We start from the raw sequence: 15783 nt of genomic DNA, 5'->3' as shown, positions 1-15783 counted from the left end.
CACACCGCTATTTAGACGAAGTGGGCATGGGTTCTTTTCGTTATTTTTTCTGTGGTGACTGGATTCTTTTCTCCTATTTTCCTGTGGTAACTGGGCTCTTCTAATACCTTTCTCCTCACCTATTCATTGATATCCATGATGCATTTGATATTACATGTATGGTCTGGATTTTTTTCTCAGAGTTTTGTTAAATCTTTGTTAAAGTATTCTGTCTTCGCAGTATTCTGGTGCATATTTTGCTAATTTCCTGTAAATTATAACTTTATTATTTATTCTACATTCCTTTTCATCCTTGGTAGTTAATTATTTATCATATATTCGTCATTTAAATTTTCAGTATTAAAATTTTGACATGTTTATTTGCTTTATATTTGCAAAGTTTCTTGTTTGAAGTCATATCTGCACACAAAACTCTGTCTGCCACAAGATCTGCCTCGACTCAGTGCCTCGGTCCATTACCTCAGTCCAGCTGGAGGCTGAGGTAAGTTGTTTATTTATGCATGAATGGTGGTGGGTTTCATTTAGCTTACCTCAACAAAGTTTATACTTTTGACACCGGCATCACCTTATCAGGTTGAAGTTTTGGAGCAGAACATCTATATGACTTAGTTTTTGTAATAGTCTCGATCGCGACATCTACAATAGCACATCGGGTATGTTTTTCAAATGGAGCGTTTATATATGTTATTATTTAATTATTCATGGCATTCACACATCGGGGGTAAGTTTTTGAGCGAAGCGTTTATATGAGTTCAGTTTGTCTACATGGTGTAATCATCGGGTATCGCATGTATGAGCTGTGCAATTTTTTCATTTCATTATTTCTTCGTCTCAGACTCGCTACATCACTAGTTAGCAATAAATTTTGTTGAGGTGAGCTATGTAATCATTGATTACTTGTTTTTATGCCCCGCCATGAATATGGCCGGGGCATATAGTGTTTGTCATGTCCGTCATCCGTCCTTCTGTCTTCCGTCACACTTTGCGTTTAGCTCTGTTCAAAGCTAAGTTTCAAAGAAACTATCCAAGATATTTCCATCAAACTTCATATGCTGATCGATATTGATGAGAGCTATGCAACTGCATCAACATTTTTTGACCCTGCCTTTCCTTTGACCTTGACCTCACTTTTCTTAAATTAGTGTTTAGCTCAGATTTGAACATACCATTCAAGATGGTGTTATCAAACTTCACATGTTGATACAAACTTGCACGGATGATGCATCTAGGGATGAAGACTACCAGACTTGCTTCGGATGCTGGATCTGACCTACATTTTCCAGATAATTGACCAGGTTTAAGTTTTTGGAGCAGGTCCATTTCCAAGGAACTATAAGCCCTACCCAAACCAAACTGGCATAGATGATGCATATAGAGATGGACAATACCAAACTTGCTTCAGATGCTGAATCTGACCTACATTTTCATTCCCAAGTAATTATAAGCCCTACCTGAACCAAAGTTGCATGGATGATGCATCTAGGGATGGACAATACCAGACTTGCTTCGGATGCTGGATCTGACCTATATTTTCCTTCCCAAGTAACTATAAGCACTGCCTGAACCAAACTTGCATGGATGACGCATTTAGGGATGGACACTACCAGACTTGCTTTGGATGCTGGATCTGACCTATATTTTCCTTCCCAAGTAACTATAAGCCCTACCTGAACCAAAGTTGCATGGATGATGCATCTAGGGATGGACAATACCAGACTTGCTTCGGATGCTGGATCTGACCCATATTTTCCTTCCCGAGTAACTATAAGCCCTACCTGAACCAAAGTTGCATGGATGATGCATCTAGGGATGGACAATACCAGACTTGCTTCGGATGCTGGATCTGACCCATATTTTCCTTCCCGAGTAACTATAAGCCCTGTCTGAACCAAACTTGCATGGATGATGCAATTAAAGATGGACACTACCAGATTTGCTTCGGATGCTGGATCTGACCTACATTTTTGTTCCCTAGTAACTATGACCCCTTACCTGAACCAAACTGATCAAATTTTATATACATAAGAATTTTCATGTTTCTTTACTAATATTTCCTCGGCGGGGGATTCATGTCCTAGTTTTCATATGCAAAAAAAAAAAAAAAAAAAAAAAAAAAAAAAAAAAAAAAAAAAAAAAAAAAAAAAAAAAAAAAAAAAAAAAAAAAAAAAAAAAAAAAAAAAAACTATAGTTCTATTTACAGAGTCAGGATTTTGATTGTAGTGCTATTTGCAGAGTCAGGATTTAGATGCTGCAGCATTATTTACAGAGTCAGGATTTAGATGCTGTAGTGTTATTTACAGAGTCAGGATTTAGATGTTGTAGTGTTATTTACAGAGTCAGGATTTAGATGCTGTAGTGTTATTTACAAATTCAGGATTTAAATGTTGTAGTGTTATTTACAGAGTCAGGATTTAAATGTTGTAGTGTTATTTACAGAGTCAGGATTTAGATGTTGTAGTGTTATTTACAGAGTCAGGATTTAGATGTTGTAGTGTTATTTACAGAGTCAGGATTTAGATGTTGTAGTGTTATTTACAGAGTCAGGATTTAGATGTTGTAGTGTTATTTACAGAGTCAGGATTTAGATGCTATAGTGTTATTTAGAGAGTCAGGATTAAGATGACAAAGTGTTATTTACAGAGTCTGGATTTAGATGTTGTAGTGTTATTTACAGAGTCAGGATTTAGATGCTGTAGTGTTATTTACAGAGTCAGGATTTAGATGCTGTAGTGTTATTTACAGAGTCAGGATTTAAATGCTGTAGTGTCTGAAGTGTTATTTACAGAGTCAGGATTTAGATGTTGTAGTGTTATTTACAGAGTCAGGATTTAGATGTTGTAGTATTATTTACAGAGTCAGGATTTAGATGTTGTAGTGTTATTTACAGAGTCAGGATTTAGATGTTGTAGTATTATTTACAGAGTCAGGATTTAGATGTTGTAGTGTTATTTACAGAGTCAGGATTTAGATGTTGTAGTGTTATTTACAGAGTCAGGATTTAGATGTTGTAGTGTTATTTACAGAGTCAGGATTTAGATGTTGTAGTGTTATTTACAGAGTCAGGATTTAGATGTTGTAGTGTTATTTACAGAGTCAGGATTTAGATGCTGTAGTGTTATTTACAGAGTCAGGATTTATATACTGTAGTATTAGTTACAGAGTCAGGATTTAGATGCTGTAGTGTTATTTACAGATTCAGGATTTAGAAGTTGTAGCGTTATTTACAGAGTCAGGATTTAGATACTGTAGTGTTATTTACAGAGTCAGGATTTAGAAGTTGTAGTGTTATTTAGAAAATCAGGATTTAAATGTTGAAGTGTTGTTTACAGGGTCAGGATTAAGATGTTGTAGCGTTATTTACAGAGTCAGGATTTAGATGTTGTAGTGTTATTTACAGAGTCAGGATTTAGATGTTGTAGTGTTATTTACAGAGTCAGGATTTAGATGTTGTAGTGTTATTTACAGAGTCAGGATTTAGATGTTGTAGCGTTATTTACAGAGTCAGGATTTAGATGCAGTGTTATATACAGAGTTAGGATTTAGATGCTATAGTATTATTTACAGAGTCAGGATTTAGATACTGTAGTATTATTTACAGAGTCAGGATTTAGATGTTGTAGTGTTATTTACAGAGTCAGGATTTAGATGTTGTAGTGTTATTTACAGAGTCAGGATTTAGATGTTGTAGTGTTATTTACAGAGTCAGGATTTAGATGTTGTAGTGTTATTTACAGAGTCAGGATTTAGATGCTGTAGTGTTATTTACAGAGTCAGGATTTAGATGTTGTAGTGTTATTTACAGAGTCAGGATTTAGATGCTGTAGTGTTATTTACAGAGTCAGGATTTAGATGTTGTAGTGTTATTTACAGAGTCAGGATTTAGATGTTGTAGTGTTATTTACAGAGTCAGGATTTAGATGTTGTAGTGTTATTTACAGAGTCAGGATTTAGATGTTGTAGTGTTATTTACAGAGTCAGGATTTAGATGTTGTAGTGTTATTTACAGAGTCAGGATTTAGATGTTGTAGTGTTATTTACAGAGTCAGGATTTAGATGTTGTAGTGTTATTTACAGAGTCAGGATTTAGATGTTGTAGTGTTATTTACAGAGTCAGGATTTAGATGTTGTAGTGTTATATAACGAGTCAGGATTTAGATGTTGTAGCATTATTTACAGAGTCAGGATTTAGATGCTGCAGCATTATTTACAGAGTCAGGATTTAGATGTTGTAGTGTTATTTACAGAGTCAGGATTTAGATGTTGTAGTGTTATTTACAGAGTCAGGATTTAGATGCTTTAGCATTATTTACAGAGTCAGAATTAAGATGCTGTAATGTTATTTACAGAGTCAGGATTTAGATGTTGTAGTATTATTTACAGAGTCAGGATTTAGATGCTGTAGTGTTATTTACAGAGTCAGGATTTAGATGTTGTAGTGTTATTTACAGAGTCAGGATTTAGATGCTGTAGCATTATTTACAGAGTCAGGATTTAGATGTTGTAGTATTATTTACAGAGTCAGGATTTAGATGTTGTAGTGTTATTTACAGAGTCAGGATTTAGATGTTGTAGTGTTATTTACAGAGTCAGGATTTAGATGCTGTAGTATTATTTACAGAGTCAGGATTTAGATGTTGTAGTGTTATTTACAGAGTCAGGATTTAGATGCTGCAGCATTATTTACAGAGTCAGGATTTAGATGTTGTAGAGTCAGGATTAAGATGTTGTAGTGTTATTTACAGAGTCAGGATTTAGATGTTGTAGTGTTATTTACAGAGTCAGGATTTAGATGTTGTAGTGTTATTTACAGAGTCAGGATTTAGATGCTGTAGCATTATTTACAGAGTCAGGATTTAGATGTTGTAGTGTTATTTTCAGAGTCAGGATTTAGATGTTGTAGTGTTATTTTCAGAGTCAGGATTTAGATGCTTTAGTGTTATATTCAGAGTCAGGATTTAGATGTTGTAGTATTATTTACAGAGTAAGGATTAAGATGTTGAAGTATTATTAACAAAGTGAGGATTTAGATGCTGTAGTGTTATTTACAGAGTCAGGATTTAGATGTTGTAGTGTATTTCACAGAGTCAGGATTTATATACTGTAGTGTTATTTACAGAAACAGGATTTAGATGCTGTAGTGTGTTTTGCAGAGTCAGGATTTAGATACTGAAGTGTTATTTACAGAGTCAGGATTTAGATGCTGTAGCATTATTAACAGAGTCAGGATTTAGATGTTGTAGTGTTATTTACAGAATCAGGATTTAGATGTTGTAGTGTTATTTACAGAGTCAGGATTTAGATGTTGTAGTGTTATTTACAGAGTCAGGATTTAGATGCTGTAGTGTTATTTACAGAGTCAGGATTTAGATGTTGTAGTGTTATTTACAGAGTCAGGATTTAGATGTCGTAGTGTTATTTTCAGAGTCAGGATTTAGATGTTGTAGTATTTTTATTTACAGAGTCAGGATTTAAATGCTGTAGTATTATTTACAGAGTAAGGATTAAGATGTTGTAGTATTATTAACAGAGTGAGGATTTAGATGCTGTAGTGTTATTTACAGAGTCAGGATTTAGATGTTGTAGTGTTATTTACAGAGTCAGGATTTAGATGTTGTAGTGTTATTTACAGAGTCAGGATTTAGATGTTGTAGTGTTATTTACATAGTCAGGATTTAGATGTGTAGTGTTAGTGTTATTTACAGAGTCAGGATTTAGATGTTGTAGTGTTATTTACAGAGTCAGGATTTAGATGTTGTAGTGTTATTTACAGAGTCAGGATTTAGATGCTGTAGTGTTATTTACAGAGTCAGGATTTAGATGCTATAGTGTTATTTACATTGTCAGGATTAAGATGCTGTGGTGTTATTTACAGAGTCAGGATTTAGATACTGTAGTGTTATTTACAGAGTCAGGATTTAGATGCTGTAGTGTTATTTACAGAGTCAGGATTTAGATGTTGTAGTATTATTTACAGAGTCAGGATTTAAATACTGTAGTATTATTTACAGAGTAAGGATTAAGATGTTGAAGTATTATTAACAGAGTGAGGATTTAGATGAGGTAGTGTTATTTACAGAGTCAGGATTTAGATGTTGTAGTGTTATTTACAGAGTCAGGATTTAGATGTTGTAGTGTTATTTACAGAGTCAGGATTTAGATGTTGTAGTGTTATTTACAGAGTCAGGATTTAGATGTTGTAGTGTTATTTACAGAGTCAGGATTTAGATACTGTAGTGTTATTTACAGAGTCAGGATTTAGATGTTGTAGTGTTGTTTACAGGGTCAGGATTTAGATGCTGTAGTATTATTTACAGAGTCAGGATTTAGATGTTTTAGTGTTATTTACAGAGTCAGGATTTAGATGTTGTAGTGTTATTTACAGAGTCAGGATTTAGATGCTGTAGCATTATTTACAGAGTCAGGATTTAGATGCTTTAGTGTTATTTACAGAGTCAGGATTTAGATGCTGTAGTGTTATTTACAGAGTCAGGATTTAGATGTTTTAGTATTATTTACAGAGTCAGGATTTAGATGCTGTAGTTTTATTTACAGAGTCAGGATTTAGATGCTGTAGTGTTATTTACAGAGTCAGGATTTAGATGTTGTAGTGTTATTTACAGAGTCAGGATTTAGATGTGTAGTGTTATTTACCAAGTCAGGATTTAGATGCTGTAGTATTATTTACAGAGTCAGGATTTAGATGCTGTAGTGTTATTTACAGAGTCAGGATTTAGATGCTGTAGTGTTATTTACAGAGTCAGGATTTAGATACTGTAGTGTAATTTACAGAGTCAGGATTTAGATTTCGTAGTAATGAATAAGACTCCAATTTATATTTCTTTAGAAAAAAATATGTGGTCCAAAATTGAGTTTAGCAAGTAACTTTTTGAATTCATTATCCAATTTTCATTACATTATAAAACCCAATACATTTCAATGACAGATTTTTTTTCTCATGTTATTATGAATACAAAGTACAAACTTTTGAGTCACTCAATAAAATCAGTGGGCACCCGTATATTGAGAGAAAGAAAAGGAGTCAAATTTACCTATGTTTTACAATTTTTCACAATAAAACCGATCCCGACCGGAATTATATAAAGAAGGAAATACTATAATTGTAATGTTAAATTTGGCTCTTTTGTTGTAATATGGCCAAAAAAATACTTGATTTATTTTTTTACATGTCTTATGGGTGGCAGTTGTCTTTAGTTTTATAACTTTACACATTTTGCATTATTTTCAATCGGGATCGGTTTTATTTCAATCGGGATCGGTTTCTAAATCTAGAAATATTCTGCATTTTAAAATGCATATACTTGTCTTTTATTTCTGTTCAGTTAGTCAACTGTTTTTAAATTATTTTATCCATGGATTCAAATGTTTATACAATGTATTTGAAATACTAATGTCTTTTACGTACATGAAGATTACAATCATGTATAACATCTGTTCGATTTAATTCTTGATACTCGGTATTAAAAAATCAAAGTATTTGTACATGCATTATGCAACAACTGAGAGTAAACAGCTTATCTTTATTAAAATATCTTATTTCCAACTAAAGTTTTTTTAATTCTCTCGTGAATTAAGGAGTTCAATTCTATCACTGGTGAAAATATACTTGCACGTACCTAAATGCAGTTCTAAAATATTTTAATGTGCACAGTCTCGGCTTTATCCAAATTTTTTAAACCTGTCATCTATAAAAGCCGTTTCCCCTATATTTTCATTTTATAAAATTTAATTTTACATTTATAAGAAAATAAGTTATTTCATATATAGTATCATTATTTAAGAGCCTATAAATCGCAGGCAAAAAGCCGGGACGGGGTGGGTGGGAAGGGGGGGGGGGGGCAAGGCGGCATATTAAAAAAAACTTCCATCAATGGGAAAACATTTAAGAATTGGCCAACATGGTCACATTTTTAAACTTCATATTGAATGTGAGTATATGATTGTTTCAATCACCAAATATAACCTAAAAAAAAAAAACCAAACAAACAAACAAACAAAAACAATACTAAACAAAAAATACGCTCACGATATCTTCCGTTTTAGTGGCAAATTGAAGAGGGGAGTTCAACAGTAATTTTCCTCAATAAATATTTTTTACTTTTTTAATAAAATATTTTTAATCGTAACGCGGATCACTTACTTTGGTTTGACTGCGTAGATAAATATAATCAAGTGGTTTTTTTTGTTGGTTTTTTTTTTTGTGTGTGTGTGTGTACAAATATTATGAAATAAGCATCTCAACTCCGTTGACTTGAATTAAATGTTGAGTAAATCTAAAATAGTCATCTTTCCTTGATAATCAGAAGAAAATAAAATCTCTTCACATCCCAATTTTATAAGAAATATTCAATATATACAATTAATTATTTGTACGCATAGTCTTGTAAATCAGTTTAAAAAATTAGTTCTCGGACATGTACAAAATTACCTTTCAAAAGGGACTTCTAGCTGAGACGTCGCCCGTGAAAAAATACATTTTATATAAAAATATATTATTATTTTACATGTAGGATAATGCACTCTGAAAAGTAATTGAACAGAGAAAGAGAAATTATTTATTTTTAATCGTTTTATTTGCGCTTTTATGCAAAGAATTTACAAACTTCTTTGGAAAACTTGCAACTATTTAATTGTGACGCAATATTAGTCAGGTATATGACGTCACTGATACATCAATGGAAACGTGGATTTAACCCCTTCACTTCCGTACCGGTCAAATTGACCGGTGGCGCGTTAAAACACGACTTCGCGAAAATAAGATCTCCGTATCTATTTTGTGGTAGCATGAAGGTATATAAGCTATATATCATCTTTTTGGAAATTTTCTCTACTTTTAAAATATCTAAAAAGATTATATCTTGATTGCCGGTATTTAATCGATTTTACGTTGTAAAGACAAACGAAACTTTTTGAAAATGGCGTAATTTTCCAAAGCGATTGCCGATTTTCCAGACGATTGACAATTTTTTTCCTGATTAACTTTATAAGAAAGCATGGTATATTCTTAAAGCATATTTTCTCTACTTTTAAAATATGTAAAAATTATTGTTATTAATTTAAGGTATATTTTAAAAACAAGAATTTTCTTGCACATATGTGTTTTTTCTCGATTTTATTCGTAATATTTAAACAAAGCTCAGTTTTACGTTTATTTCCGTGTTGAAATAGGGAAAACAAAATAAAGCTGGTAAAAGTAGAGAAAATTTCCTTTCCAACAAGCCCTTATAGGCCTTCTTACGCTCAGTATTTTCTTAATTACGATAATTTGAATTTGTGACCTTCGCATAGTTTTTATGGAAAAATCGGTCAATATTTAGATGTAACGTCAAGGTCGATATTGTTGCGTCTTACTCGAACCAACAAATTCGTTTATAAGACTTTTTTGACCATTTAAATATATTTTTTACTGAAATAAATGCTTAATACAAAAAAAAATAGATTTCAAAAAACAAATTATACTTTCGTTCTGCCTTTTGTGTTTAGTGAATATTGATTTATTCATCTACATGTAGGCCCTCATCAAATGCTCATGATGTATTTTTCATGAAGTGATATAGGGCCTACATTCCGAAACGTCGATCTTTACTAAAAAGAAAACCAATCAGATTTTTAAAATATTGTTGTAACTTGTTATACTGTATACTTATTAATTTGCAATTTAATTAGATCTATATTTTAACAATACAAAAACTCGTATTTATAAATAAACACGACTCATCAGTGTATGAGTTGATACGAATTGAAATAAACACGTGTTTCCGCTGTGATAGCTGTAAACAAAAACCATGATCTGAAATTTTCATGATTATTTCACGACGAAGATCCTCACATCAATGATTCAAATAATACGGACATACCTTTGTTATTAGCAGGTGAGAATACGTGTATATTGACTGAAAAGTTTAAGATTAAAACGCATTAGTTCACGTTCAAAGGAAAACTAAATGTACACATGTCATTGTACTAGATCTTTATATTTCAGTGTGCGTGTTTCGTATCGTTCAGCCAATTTTGCATTGTTTTTGAACTTTGATGCTTTTGACAATCACTCGTAAGTTCAAAGTAAAATCAAAGTTGTCATAATAATAGATAGTTGTTTTCAGCATCAATGTACCAGTGTGTACATGTACAACTTTCACATTGAAATTTTAGGGTGCTTTCACCATATGCAACAATACTTTCATCTGTTAATACCCACTTTCTAAGCCCACCATGAACCACGAAGGTCAATTAATATGTAAGGACACCAATGAAGAGGTAAATTTTTGTTTTGGTATTGAAAATTTCTAAAATTTCCAAAAATAAAGTCTCATGATATCTCATTCATACAAGTTTATAAACATTTGATTTATATTTTGAAAAATAAGTGTTTTAAACACATAATACTTATGATGCTTGATTTTTCATACAGACACATTATTTAAACATGTAATATCTATCTGAATGAATGCCGAGATATGGAACAAGCTGTTTTTATAGACTGCTGTTGTATTTCCAATCTGCATCAAGTATGTGGTTAGCATTTCCATTTTCTCAATTTTTCAGACACTTTCCAATTATGGTACATCATATACATGGGTGGTCAAACTCACTGGATGGTTTATCAACACTCCCATGCTCACGAACAGCCTTGCCCCAGGAATTTTGCCCTGAAGTAACATTGCAGTCTAATGTCTCCTTTTTTAACAACCCTGGCAGCCATGCAGGTATGAAATCTATGAAAGCCATGAAGGGACATAGAATATTTAAAATTTATTAAAGTAAACCGAGTTCTTGATTTATACAATCCCTTCTCTCGGATTGACAATCTGTTATAACAAATTGCCAATTCATTCTCACAGATTATCAATTCGTTCCCTCAAATTACACAATCCGTTATCTCAGATTGTATAATTCATTCTCTTAGTTTAAATGATTCATTCCCTCGGAATGTAAACCCTGCCCATGATTTCGTTTAAATTATTTATCTGTACATATTGGATATGGTAATACATGTTTAAAAAATAGAATATTGTAGTATTTTACATCCTAACTTTTATTACATATTACGGTCCAAAATGAGAAAAATACATGAACATTTTCAAATCCATGTGTTAGTACTGATATTTGTACAACAAAAAATCTCAGAGGTTTTTGTATTACTTGTGTATTAGAATAATTGAAAGTCCTAGATAGTAAAAGTAAATATGGGTCCTGTGTAATCATAATATTTCCAAAATAAATATACGTTGAATTAGTTCATACATGCCAACTTTCCCGATTTAGGTGGGATCCTCCCGATTTTACCCCTTCATCCCGCTTTCCCGATCGTGAAAGAAAAATTGCCCTAATTTCCCGATTTGAAAAAATCACCAAAATTTCCGATTATAAAAGATTCCTTACCGCTGAATTTTGACAATCGGGATAACAATGTCAAACTTGTTTATTCAATGCACTCAGATAAGTTTCATTGTTTATTTAACAATGTTAATTAGCCACAGGAAATCACTTCACGCTTGAACGCATGCAGATAGCTTGGGGCAATTAGGGGATTATCTTGTCAGTTTTAAGGGGTATTCAAGGTGAACACACATAGATTAACGTGTTAATTGTTAGTCATTTTATTAAAAACATAAATTAAAGACAATGAAATACTAATCAAACTATAAAATCGGAATCCAAAGAGATCGTTTTTTGAAAACGAAAGTAGAAAACTACAAAGCATAGCTGCTGATTTTATCTACCTATAATGAAAAATATTGTAAAGTTTGCCAGTTAAAATATTATGAAATTAAGATGAAACAATCAAGTGTATGTCAATTAGAATTTCTTCTCCCAAAAGTAATATTTTATAGGTATGTGCATGACTTAAGGAAATACCCACATGACATCATCAAGTCTGACAAATTTCATGATTGTAAAAAAAATAATTCTCCTTTGGATAGGTGGTATAAATTTCAATAAATTTAATACCTTATTAGAATTTCTAATTAATTGAAATATAAACAAAAAATCTCAAAAATGTTTCCAGAAACAGGACTTTACAGTATCAAAACCTCATATATTTTTTACCCTTTGAAAAAAGTGATTTAAAAGTTGTATAATTTTCAATTTTTCACTAAATTATGTGTCCTGGTAGAAAAAAAAATGTTTTTAACGAGAGAGGCATTTATTTTAGCAAAAATATTTCAATTTTGGAAAAAAAACAAACATTTTTTAAATCAATTTTTTGTGTTAAATTAGTCCTTAAGTTGTATTAATAAGTGATATAAATAATATAAATATAGAAAAAGATCATTTCATTATCATTTAATTTCACGACAAAATGTCGCGAATTTAGAGCTTTGAAAATTGTCGTCACGCGCTAAATCCCCCATGGGAATTTTCAAAAGTTGGCATGTATGTTAGTTATGAAAGAGGTTGGAAACGACCGGTTGCTGAAACAAAATAAATAGAAAGCACTTATTGATTAAAATGGTTGGATGTATCTGTACATATATGTAATGAAATTCAAGAGCACAGATTTCCAAAATCATAAGACTGATGTTATAACAAATCGAGATGTTGAATTATCAATCTGTGAAAACAAATTACCGGTATGTAATTCGAGATCTCAAATTATGAATCAAGGGGGCGAATTAGTAATCCTTAAGATTGGATTTAGTAATTTGAGATCTCATATTATAAATCGAGGGAACAATTTAGTAATACGTTTGATTGGATTGTCTAATTTGATTCGATATCATTTTTTACTTTTTTGAAAAATTTATGTGTCCCTCCCTGGCTTTCGTAGCAATCTAATGCCAATTTTTTTTACATGTTGCGATAGCGTAAACAGAGGTCTGGCTTTAGTCAGATTGCCATATATGCTATTTGTTTTAGTTCAGTAATTTTACCATGATGGTTTACTACAAGGTTGTTGAATTATCAGTCCTGATACATTGACTTAACAATATCATTTAACTACTTGGGTCACATAATAAATACAATTTTAATTTTAAAAGGAAAATCAAATAAATGTAGTAATTTTAGCATTCTTAATTTCATTTATAAATATAAATTTATATACACAATGACATGTATCTGTTTCAAAATACTTAAATCTTTTACAGGATAGAAGCTGATCACTTGTACTTGACAGCAAATAATAATGGACAAGTCAAAGAATTTCCTCCAGTCTTACAGAGAAATGACAGTTGATAAAGAATGGTGGACACAAAATAAAAGTGCTCTTCAACATTTTGTTGAAGATTTCAGTCTGATTTGGAATTCATCTTGCAATATTTCTGGATTTGTATGTTTGGATATAAGCGTCAAATTTTCAACTTATTGACTAAACAGTTTTGTGTTAAATATTGCCAATGCTATCTATTATTATTATTTCCCTCCAAGATAACATGTCAAGTCTTTATTGTACCCCTTAAGCTCTGTTATACCAGAAAAATCTTGTAATGAAATCATTTAGTTTTTTTTTCTTGTTTGATTAAATCCATGAAAATAAAGGTTATTTTTATTGGCATCAAGAGAATGGGTTTCTTGTTTAACAAAAAGATAGTATACATGTTTTGCTAGGGCTTTGTAAGAAGCAGACCAGAATTCTTTGCTTGCAAATTTTGTCGTTCGCCATTTTTATTACGTCAACTATTAGATGATTTATCCATGTTTGAAGCATTTCATAATTGATATTTACTCACAGTTTAAAGCAGAATTCTGTACTGATATGACCTTGACCCCCTGAAGAACAAGAGTGTCAATGTCAATTTTTAATACAAAAATGTTCTTTCATCTTTATGGCCCATATCTTACAAACAATATGATGAAATATACAAAAAGTGTCTAGAATGTGTCCAGAATGTGAAATAACAAACATGTATATAGCCAAAAACTTTAAAATGATGTTGCTTAGCAACCACTTAAAGGTCATTAAACAGATATTTGAACTAAAATGATGCATGGATATTTCAGTTCTGATCCCTTCTTGAGAGTATATTCAGAATTTTCCATTTCAGCTTCCATTGTGTAAAATTATGGCAAGAATATTGAAAAGTGTTGAAAAAAATTGATGAAACTTTTGCACTTATTTGACCTTTGACCTCCTAAAAATAGTTCTAATGAGGTCAAACTTTAAGACAATTTATCTGTTGTATGTCCCTTGTAATTCTATGACCTCACATCTAACTTTTATATGTGCTGGGATGCATAAATGTGTCTAGGATGAGTAAAAAATGAAAATTTCTGCCCGAAAATTAAAGAATTATGCGTTGCTTAGCAACCCCTTTTAAGTAGTTATATGCAGAATTGAAAAAAAAGTTTATGTGTTTCATGTAGTACAGTATCATGCTCTTTTGTGGGTATATCCCAAATTTCCTATTTCAACATACATCATAGTTAATATTTAGCTAGAAGATTAAAAAGTATCAAAAAATTCCATAAAATTTTGCACTTAATTGACCTTTGACCTCAATTTGTACTTATAAGGTCAGTAGGTGAGTATCTAAATAGTCATAAAATATCATCTCTAAGAAATTCTCTACAAAATGGTATGCATTATGCCTAGCTTTCTCCTTGGATAAAAAAGTTAGAAATAATTTAATAATGCAATGTCAAAAGACCTCCAAAATCACTTAAAATGCGCCGGAAGAGAAAGGGTTAACCTGAATAATACTGCCAATCTTAATCTAAATATTACGTTTGGAGGCGAAAATGAATTCTATTTTGAAAATAAAGTAGTAAGTTTTTGTTAAATAATTTTATTTTCTGTATATATTTTAAATATATCACTAGGATTTCGATAGTAAGGTGTTTAGCAGATTTACCGATGCCACGGGAGATAACTCTTACCTCGCAAAATTTGATAAAAACGTCTATATATTTTGACAGAAAACTACTATCAAAAGTGTTTTGCCCACCAATTTTATTTTTGAAACTGAAAGACGAAATATTTCTAGATTTAGTTCAGCATGAATTATAGTCCTGTTAAATAAGTATTGGAAATTACAGTTCGTTGTTTCTGACCTAAATTCAATGGTTTATATAGGGGAATTCAAGAACACGAAACAAAAGGATATTTTACTAAATAAGCAATTTTAAAACAAATCTTCGATTACATTATTCCATTTGGATTACATTGATATTGTTTTAAATAAAATTTCAAATATTCATCACATTCGATGTGCCGCCTATTAATACAACCCTGCCTGATTTTCAGTGGACTGCCTCTTAATATTTACTGAGTCAGGATTTAGATGCTGTAGTGTTATTTACCGAGTCAGGATTTAGATGTTGTAGTGTTATTTACAGAGCCAGGATTTTTTGATACTGTAGTATTATTTACAGAGTCAGGATTTAGATGCTGTAGTGTTATTTACAGAGTCAGGATTTAGATGTTGTAGTATTATTTACAGAGTCAGGATTTAGATGCTGTAGTATTATTTACAGAGTCAGGATTTAGATGTTGTAGTGTTATTTACAGATTCAGGATTTAGATACTGTAGTATTATTTACAGAGTCAGGATTTAGATGCTGTAGTGTTATTTACAGAGTCAGGATTTAGATGCTGTAGTGTTATTTACAGAGTCAGGATTTAGATGCTGTAGTGATATTTACAGAGTCTGGAATCTGAATTTAGATGCTGTAGCATTATTTACAGAGTCAGGATTTAGGGGCTTTACCATTATATTCAAAGTCAGGATTTAGATGCTGTAGTGTTATTTACAGAGTCAGGATTTAGATGCTGTAGCATTATTAACAGAGTCAGGATTTAGATGCTGTAGTGTTATTTTCTGA

At 31.7% G+C, this 15783-nt stretch overlaps 1 long non-coding RNA gene across 3 annotated transcripts; it reads left to right on the top strand.

Moving 5' to 3' along the window:
• The first annotated feature begins 9776 nt into the window (after positions 1-9776).
• Positions 9777-13724, top strand: LOC134246771 (uncharacterized). 3 transcript variants are annotated; one of them, XR_009987713.1, is made up of 4 exons: positions 9777-9890; positions 10171-10275; positions 10564-10724; positions 13110-13724. It is a non-coding gene; the product is annotated as an uncharacterized LOC134246771 (long non-coding RNA). The 3 variants fall into 3 exon arrangements; XR_009987712.1 differs by lacking the exon at positions 9777-9890 and adding an exon at positions 9898-10069; XR_009987711.1 differs by lacking the exon at positions 9777-9890 and having other exon boundaries at positions 9898-10275.
• The last annotated feature ends 2059 nt before the right edge of the window (positions 13725-15783 follow it).

This window comes from Saccostrea cucullata, unplaced genomic scaffold, assembly GCF_032062105.1.
Source record: "Saccostrea cucullata isolate Sc308-1 unplaced genomic scaffold, CSIRO_AGI_Scuc_v1 ctg2248, whole genome shotgun sequence".
NCBI lineage: Eukaryota > Metazoa > Mollusca > Bivalvia > Ostreida > Ostreidae > Saccostrea > Saccostrea cuccullata.
Note: the sequence above shows the minus strand (reverse complement) of the source record. Positions and strands in the feature narration are given on the sequence as shown.